The following is a 10,252-nucleotide window of genomic DNA, read 5'->3' as shown; positions in this document are numbered from 1 at the left end:
AAGTGTAGAATCCAGCAGAGAATCTGCTGCGATACTCGATAGGCTCGTTTTTTCACTAAACGGCTAATATATTTCTCAAGTCAAGGACCACGGTATCAACACGAGCGCCATTGTATACGGCGCTGTGGATTTCATGGAGGAACAAAGAGAGCTGAGTTTCGCAGGATGTTTGTTTCTGGAATCCACGATCATTTATATAGAGGAGATTTTCAATCACCAAAAGCGCCATTATTCTTGAGCATAAATCATGTTCCATAATTCTACAACAAATTGACGTGAACGATATAGTTATATAATTGTGAGCATTGGTCCTACAACCCTTCTTAAAAACGGGAATGAGCTAGGTACTTATCGCTGCTCAAGCGATCTACGATAATTTTGTGCTAGAAGCGGAGCAAGTTCTTTCATATGAACTTTGTACACTCTTATAGTATCTCATTTGGTCCCGACGCCTTTCCATTACTAAGCGATTGTAGTTGTTTTTCTTTTCCGCGATCAGTTATCTCAATATGTTCCATTTCGAAGTTCGTACGACCACTGAAAGGACGGACCGTGTTACTATCTTCCGCGGTGAAACAATTTCGAAACACCGAATTTCCACTTTTCTCTGTTATCTTCCGTTTCGGTGCCAGTATGGCCACTGAGTCAATAAATAGATGATTTTGAACCACTTACTGATTTTACATAAGACCAAAACCTCTTCCCTTTTTTAGTCTGATGGATTGACTAATTTTTACATTTGACGTTTTTGATCGCTTCCCTCCTTGCTCTCCTTTCGCTCCGTTTCGCTTCGTTCAGCTTTTGTTTTTCAAGAAGGTTTTTACTTCCCTTCAATATGTGATAAAGTGCTCTTTGTTTTCGTAGCAGTTTTCTAACACAGATATTAAATCATGGCGGGTCCTCCCCATTCATTAAGATCTTACTTGGAACATTGTCTATGGCATATTGCACAATGTCTTTGAATTTTTTCAATTTGTTCTCCCCATCTCAGTCCTCATTACCGAATATTTTATGCTGACTGTTCAGGTACTCTGAAATTTTTATCTTGTATTCCTTGCTAAGCAAGAATATCTTCCTAGAATCAACCGATATGAGGAGATGATGCATTTAGAACCCATGACGTATTGTGATAGATGCTACCGCAGTCTAATGATCACCGATACCTTCCTCGAGCCGACCGGGGTGGCCGAGCGGTTCTACACGCTTCAGTCAGGAACCGCGCGACCGCTACGGTCGCAGGTTCGAATCCTGCCTCGGGCATGGATGTGTGTGATGTCCTTAGGTTAGTTAGGTTTAAGTAGTTCTAAGTTCTAGGAGACTGATGACCTCAGATGCTAAGTCCCCTAGTGCTCAGAGCCATTTGAACCATTTGAACCTTCCTCGACGTACTAAGACGTTACCTTCACGAGTTGGTTTCCCAACTCTCTGCTCAAAGTAATTTTTGGACAGGACAATGTCACACGAATCCCTCTCTTTTGCATTAGTTTTGGTAGCATGACACTTCCAACGTATTCCTGGCAAGGTAAAGTGACCTCCTATTACAACGACGCGATCCGGAAAATTATTAACGACATTCTGCAAATGCAAGTTCAGTCTGAAGCGCTCTATCACTAGAGCTCCTGTACCAGGTGGTCTATAAAAGAATCCGATTACCATTTTGACCGGTCTTTGATACTTAACATCATACAGATTAATTCGCAATCGAAATCCGTCATAACCTCACTAGATTTTACCGAATTCTTTACTGCAGTAAATAGGCCTCCATCCTTACAATAAATATTCAGGTCTGAACGCCCAGGAGTTTGTTAATATCCGGTTTCAACCAAATTACAGTTCTTAATACTATCTGTGCGTTATAACCATCAGTAAACGATACTTAATCTGGAACCTTCTTTAGATGCTGGCGAAGTTTATTTAAATCATATTAACCATTCTATCTCTGATCCTCGAGGACTATCTTTCTCTGAAGACGTTGTGGCTAATTTATCAGCCTGGCCTATTAAGGGGAACCCTACAATTCTGCACTCGATTGCAGTGGTCGAGAAATTCGTATCCGATACCGTCGCAGAGACGTCTGAGCCTCTGGATTAGAACATCCACTCTGCTCCAAACCAGAGGACCAGGAACATCCCTGGGTACGGTGCTACAAATAGACAAAGAATGAAGTCTTTGATCATAGATCGAACGCTTTCACGGCAGGTGTTGTCATTCAGCTTGCACTCTGTGTGTGATGCTGGCTGCCTTCACAAAAACCGCCATCCGTCGAAAGGAGTCCAGGATGTCCTGAGAACGCAAGCGGCATTCGTCATGCTTGCCGACATCTTGCTCGAAAGCTGCCATCAGGGCCTCCTTCAGATCACGGTCGAGTCGCATCATTAAACATACCAAATTCAAACGGCCATTCTCTCCCGCATTCCCTGCTATTTCCCTGAGGGCTCCATCACCCACCTAACATTGGAGCTCCCAATCACAAGCATATCCACCACCGACACTTGTTTGGACTGGTCATGAAATGCGGTCGATGGCCCAAATAAGAAGCATCCCATGATGGCTCAGAGTTGTCATCAATACCGGGTAGCACCCAATGGCTGTTGCCAAGGTGTAGGGAGCCAGCCTCGCGACGTTCTCCCTCCTTCGCCTTCTGCACTGTGAGACGCCAACCCACCACTGTCCGCCACCCCGCTCTCCAATGAGGACAGACTGGTCAGAAAATGCAGCGACACGCAGGTCACGTGGGGATTCAAACGGCAGCAAAGGTGTCACTGCTCTCCTCATCAGCGTCACGATGTCGCCGGAACTTATTCATGTCTGGGGTAATAATAGAGGGCTGTTTGCCTGGGTTGTCTGCTAGAATAGTGAAAGGTGTATGCTACTGCAAGGGAGGTCTGGTTTGTTTTCGGTCCTAATCTCGATGGGGCAGATACACTATCAGTAAAGCAATTTTAAGAAATTCTCGCGCCCCCAATACGTTTTGGCTCAAATGGCTCTGAGCACTATGGGACTTAACATCTAAGGTCATCAGTCCCCTAGAACTTAGAACTACTTAAACCGAACTAACCTAAGGACATCACACACATCCATGCCCGAGGCAGGAGTCGAACCTGCGACCGTAGCGGTCGCGCGGTTCCAGACTGAAGCGCCTAGAACCGCTCGGCCACACCAACCGGAGCCAATACGTTTTATTGCTACCTTTATTCTGTACCGGAGCCCTGTGGATGTCAATATGAAACTCTCGCAGAATTTCATACTTGTTACCGCCTACTTATTCCGCTTCTGTCAATAATAGAATTAAGTGTGGCACTGAATGAGTTTTAACTGAATTTCGTTATGAATCCTCACGCATTGCTAAATTTGCACACTTTCATGGTAGGTCAGCAACGGTAATCCCGTATGACTGGTCTGAACGTTGACAGAGACCGTTCCGCGGCCGAATGCGCATATTATTTTGCTAATTCGTAGCGATCTGTGGTACTTTGTGTTACTAAAACAGTTATGTTATCTCGATAAACTGAAATTCATTTTTATTAGTAGAGTTCATACTAATTAGCGTTTCTTCTTCCATTAATATCTTATATTTACGCGTTGTGTTTAACACACTAATCAGCATTAATATAGTCTTACACATAATTGAAAACAGTCTGACATAGTTAGGATGGTTTTTCAATTTCACGCCTGTTCATAGTATGTTGGTAGCACTTCGTCTGCTTGTCTGTTATGCTGTGTAGCAGACTTTAAAGCTGTGCGGATCAGCATAACGAAAAGGCGAGGGGTCTCGCTCGTTTTGTCCACGACTGTAATTCCAACGATTCCAGATGCTTCCCGCTTCGCACACCCATTTTTGTCACATCATACTTCAGTGTTTACTGTTCTCATAACCAAATTTGCATTAAGTTGATCCTTGAAGCACATAAGCTAATAGATCCTATATGTCACTCCTTAAATTTCATTTCTCATTTATCTACGTCGCTGGAAGAGATTTCAATGCTCTGTCTTCACTCTGTCTGTCACTGCAATTGCAAAGATTACGGTGTCATTCTCGACTCCTGTGGTTAATTATTTCTTATATGCCTACAACCTGTACATCGGAGATGTACAACGCTGAGTAACTTCGTAACTAACTGTGGTGAGGTTGGATAGAATTTACTGGAAGATTAAAGTAAGGCAAACGTAATAACAGGCGTTTCTCTTTGGTATGAGAGTGTGCTGAAAAGCATTTCCCCCAGGTTTTTTACGTGAAAACCCTAAAATCATTTCAAACAAAATAAATATTATTAACATTTTATGTCTTTGTTTTTAATGTGTGAACATTTATTTCTCAACGTAGTCATCCTCGTGACGAACAATTTTCTCCCAAAGAGACATCAATTTTTTGATACCGTCACAGTAGAATGTTTGGCTTGCTGGCCGAGTCTCACCACCTCTGCTTGCGCTGCTTCATCACTTTCTAAATGGGGTTGTCGAAGGTTTTCTTTAAGCTATGGAATCGGATGAAATTCGGGTTGGGCGAAATGGGGACTGTATGCAGGATGATCGATGACAGGGAACCAGAGCGTCAAATTGTTGCAGCGCTTGATGTGGTATGTAATTGCCATGCAGAAAGAGAGGTTGCTCATATTTGGACGAACTCTTGTAATTAGAAATTAGATTACAGCAGGCTGTTTCTCACGCACCGATGTAGTCCCGTTACACAGTGCCATTTAACACGCTGCACTTTGGAGCCCTCTAGCGGCAGAGGGTTGCAAATATGTGTATATAAAGAATAAAGACGTAGAATGTTAATAAAGTTAGTTTTATTTAAAAAGCTTTAAGAGTTTTCACATTAAAATTTCGAAGGCACCATGTCCTCGTACGTAGAGACCTGTAGCTCATTTCTTGTTCACTAATTAATAATTAATAAATAGTAATTTTCTGTTACGATTATTTGCATATATGGTGTGGTTTTCCACGTGTTATTCAACCAAACAATTGCGAGAACTAATAGTGAAGAACATTGCTGGGATGTTTTATACTGTCAGCTTGTTGGGGTTGTTTTGTGACGAACTGAATCTACAAAAGTAGTTCAGTCTCGTGAGTTTAATTACGCCTCAATGAAATTAATAAACTAACCTATACTGAGAATATTTTGAATTAATAACATTATTCTTATCTATGTGAGTTTTATCACTTGATGATTCTCTCTATTTTTTATATTTTATACGACAGGTGATACACAGAGGACAATTTTGGACATCGCCAGTTAAATTTCGTTCAACAAAACTACGAATCAGTGACGTACTGAGCCAAAATCATCCGACCATTTGTCTGGTCTTCGTGAAATTTGGGAAATTCAAAGTAGCTTGAACGAACCATCTGCTTCTACATCTGTTCTCTGTAAGCCACGTTATCGTGTGTGCCAGAGGGTACTTGTGGTACACCTATCACTTCTTTCTTTCTTTGTTCCATTCTCGAGTAATGCATGGGAAGAACACCATTCGGTAAACCTAATTTCTCTAAGTTTTTCTTCCTATCGTGAGGCTTCTACATGAAAATAATATGGCGCACGACTAATCTTCAAATAGACGTTCTCAGAATATGAACAGCAAACCTCTCTGTGACGCACTACGATTCTGCCACTTTAGTTTGCTTAATATTTCCGTTATATCTCGCTCTTACACATAAAAGGCATCGCCTTTCGCTGCTTCTTGTTTCTCTTTTCTAGCAACTTTACTGGTAATGGTCCAATATTGACGAGCAATACACAGTAAATGGTTATTATAATATTTTGTAAGGCACTTCTTTTGTGGATGAGTTAACATTCTGTTCAAGTGGTTCAGGTGGCTCCAACAGATCTCAGCCTGTGATCTGCTGGCTATTCTCAGGTGATACTCTTTTTTTTTGTTTTTTATCCAGTGATGTATCGCCAGTTGTGCATTAGAAAAGTAATGGGTGTCTAGAATTACGAATTACGTTTGTGTATGATCAGAATCAGTTACACCAATCGTCAAACGTTTGAAGGTCTTCCTGCATTTAGATAAGGTTTCCTAGTGCGGTAGCCGCACGAGATAGCAGCGTGGTCTTAGGCGCCTTGTCACGGTTCGCGCGGATCCTCCCTGTCGGAGATTCGAATCCTCCCTCGGGCGTGGGTGTTTGTGTTGTCCATAGTGCAACTTAGTTTAAGCTAGGTTAAGTAGTGTGTAGGCCTAGGTATCGATGACTTCAACAGTCTGGTCCCATAGTACCTTACCACAAACAAAACTACCTGGTGTGGCAGCCTTTCCATAGAGAACCAGCATCGTCTGCACATAGACTTGTAGAACTTTCTCATTATCGACTATTTATATAGACGGTGCAATGGGTATAAGTTCAGATAAATTTTATATCTGATAGCTCAATATGTCCGCACATCAGTGTGTGAGTTGTTTTTTCTCTTCGACAGTCTTTGTACAAACATGTAACAAACTTTACAAACTGATGTTTTCTGCCGGGCAGTAACTGCATCACTAAATGGATATTGCCTGTCATATAGATAACCCGCTTTGCGTCAATGCATTCACACTTAAACACCTGACCTGCTGCGCAGCGGTAAGAAAATCATTAATTGCTTGCCCTTGCCATGTAGATTTGGAGATACTAGCCAGTCTAAAAACAGACGTCTTGTAATATGGACGAAGGGCGTTCAGTAAGCAATGCAGTACTTTTTTCACAGCCGGTTTCCTTTGCAAAAATTGGGAATTTGTTGCCATCTAAATAGTGGCTGTAACGGAGGTGCATTTCAAGCAGAGAACTGTCAGTGGGTTTCTTTTGGTGGAATATCGGAGCATCAAAGATATTCATAGGTGCTTGCAGAATGTCTATGGAGACCTGGTAGTCAACAAGAGCGTGGTGAGTCGTTGAGCAACTCTTGCATTGTTGGCACATGCAGATACTCTCATTCTAGGAGACTGACAAACCACAATCAATCACCTCGCGGCACTACTGGGCGTATCTGTTGGTAGTGCTGACAGATTCATCCACCAGTTGGAATACTCTAAGGTGTGGTGCCAATGTGTTCCTTGTCGCCAAACAGAAATCCATAAAGATCAACAAAGGACCATCCAGGCAGAATTACTTGAGCATTATGAGGCTAATCGTGACATTTTTCGTCGAACATTGTCACAGGCTATCCTGTTTACATTCGATCCAGAAACAAAATGGCAATCTATGGAGTGGGGCGACATCACCTCTTCTCCAAAGATAAAGTTCAAAGCAGCACCCTCAGTGAGTAAAGTCGCGGCGACGGTCATCTGGGACTCTGAAGGGGACATCGATTAACTCTGAAGCGTATTGTGCTACAATCAGGGAATTGAAGAAACAACTTCAGGATGTCCATCGCCACAAAAATGAAAACGGAATTCTCCTTTTCTACAATAACGCAAGGCCTCACAATGGTCGCGAATCCGGCAGGCGCTCACAACACTTCATTGCACTGTTTCTTCTCATGCACCCTTCAGCCCGGATCTGGTACCTTCTGACTTCCATCTGTTTGACCCAATGAAGGAAGCAGTACGTGGATGATTGGGAGGTTATTGATGCAGCAAGACGTTGGCTGCGACCTAGACTAGTAGAGTGGTACCATGCGCGATTATAGGCCCTTCCAATGAGGTATGGTGAGACCACCACACTAGACGGAAATTATGTTGAAAACCATGATTTTCTAGCAAAAAGAATGAGGAATAATATGGTGTATTGTAATCCAGAATGAAAAAACTATTTTCACCGAGAAAGTATTGCATTACTTATTGAACGTGTATGACACTTAGCCTGAAACTCAGTTTTACAGTTATTACAGCACCCTTGTATCCTCCTAGTTGACAAGAAAAGAAAAATTGGCTTAGTGATATTTTAAGGACAAGGGTATGTAAGTGAAATAAAATAAAAACGATATTCGCGTTTCAGCATAGGAATCACACAGCCAGCAGGTTGCAAGTAACTGTTTGGTGCATTGGCCTAGGTTTCGACATTTCTAAGGATGTCTTCATCAGAATGAAAATATAAGAAACCATAAAATTACATTTCGAGAAAGCAGTGGTCAAAATTTCGATCAGATTTTGTTCCTAGCAAAGCATACACACAAAAGGCTTGAATGCATTTAATTTTAATTTTTGAGTTGAGCATACCCACTGGAAACTTTGCGCAATGCCTTCTCGCAATGAAATTTTACGGTTTTTTAAAATTTATTCAGATGAAGACATCCTTAGTGATGTAGAAACCTGGGTAAATGCAACAAACAGTTAATTGCAAACGGCGGCTGGTTTTGTAATTCCTATGCTGAAATGCCATGTTTCAAACAGTATAATAGGGTTTCGAACATTGGGTGCAAAAGTGAGAGACCACAACGCTAGCCACTACGACACCTTTTCGGCTGAATGTTTGGCGCTCCAAAAACTATCCAAAGTACGTCGAAAACTCTGACTGCTGGAAGGGAAAACCGCAGTCAGGAGCCGGAGGCCGCTGCAGTGGAGTAACGTCATCAAACTCACCACGCCGCCAATCAATGACTGTATAGAAGCCACAATAAAGGAATACTGATAAGTACCCTCTGCACCTTTTCTGAGTGCACTATTGCTATAAGTCGTGCCAGAAGGACCGCTGAGGATGAAGCTGAGGATGTACAGCCAGAAGACAGCAGCCAGAACTATGGATCGTCTGCAGCAAAGACGTACTACACAAGAATACGGTAAGTACCGAATTCAATTTTTTTGCATCTTCCTTTAGTTCTACACTGAAGCGCCAAAGAAACTGGTGCAGGCATGCGTATTCAAATACAGAGATGTGTAAACAGCAAGAATACGGCGCGACGGTCGGTAACACCTATATAAGACAACAAGTTTCAGGCGTAGTTCAAAATGGTTCAAATGGCTCTGAGCACTATGGGACTTAACTTCTGAGGTCATCAGTCCCCTAGAACTTAGAACTACTTAAACCTAACTAACCTAAGGACATCACACACATCCATGCCCGAGGCAGGCTCCAACCTGCGACCGTAGCGGTCGGGCGGTTCCAGACTGTAGCGCCTAGAACCGCTCGGCCACTCCGGCCGGCTCAGGCGTAGTTGTTAGATCGGTTACTGCTGCTACAGTGGCAGGTTATCAAGATTCAAGTGAGTTTGAACGTGGTGTTATAGTCGGCGCACGAGCGCTGGGACACAGCATCTCCGATGTAGCAATGAAGTGGGGATTTTCCCGTACGACCGTTTCACGAGTGTACGGTGAATAGCAGGAATCTGGTAAAACGTCACATCTCCGACATAGCCGCGGCCGGTAAAAGATCCTGCAAGAACGGGACCAATGACGACTGAAGAGAATCGTTCAACGTAACGGAAGTGCAACCATTCCGGAAACTGCTGCAGATTTCAGTGCTGGGCCATCAACAAGTGTCAGCGTGCGAACCACACAGCGAAACATCATCGATATGGGTTATCGGAGCCGAAGGCCCACTTGTGTATCCTTGATGACTGCACGACACAGAGCTTCACGCCTCGCCTGGGTCCGTCAGCACCGATCTACATCTACATCTACATCTACATTTATACTCCGCAAGCCACCCAACGGTGTGTGGCGGAAGGCGCTTTACGTGCCACGGTCATTACCTCCCTTTTCTGTTCCAGTCGTGTATGGTTCGCAGGAAGAACGACTGTCTGAAAGCCTCCGTACGTGCTCGAATCTCTCTAATTTCACATTCGTGATCTCCTCGGGAGGTATAAGTAGGGGGAAGCAATATAGTCGATACCTCATCCAGAAACGCACCCTCTCGAAACCTGGCGAGCAAGCTACACCGCGATGCAGAGCGCCTCTCTTGCAGAGTCTGCCACTTGAGTTTGCTAAAAACATCTCCGTAACGCTATCACGGTTACCAAATAACCCTGTGACGAAACGCGCCGCTCTTCTTTGGATCTTCTCTATCTCCTCCGTCAACCCGATGTGGTACGGATCCCACACTGATGAGCAATACTCAAGTATAGGTCGAACGAGTGTTTTGTAAGCCACCTCCTTTGTTGATGGACTACATTTTCTAAGGACTCTACCAATGAATTTCAACCTGGCACCCGCCTTACCAATAATTAATTTTATATGATCATTCCACTTCAAATCGTTCCGCACGCATACTCCCAGATATTTTACAGAAGTAACTGCTACCAGTGTTTGTTCCGCTATCATATAATCATACAATAAAGGATCCTTCTTTCTATGTATTCGCAATAGATTACATTTGTCTATGTTGAGGGTCAGTTGCC

The sequence above is a fragment of the Schistocerca piceifrons genome, chromosome 4 (assembly GCF_021461385.2).
Source record: "Schistocerca piceifrons isolate TAMUIC-IGC-003096 chromosome 4, iqSchPice1.1, whole genome shotgun sequence".
NCBI classification, from domain to species: Eukaryota; Metazoa; Arthropoda; class Insecta; order Orthoptera; family Acrididae; genus Schistocerca; species Schistocerca piceifrons.
The sequence above is the reverse complement of the archived record's forward strand: the minus strand, read 5'-3'. Positions refer to the sequence as shown.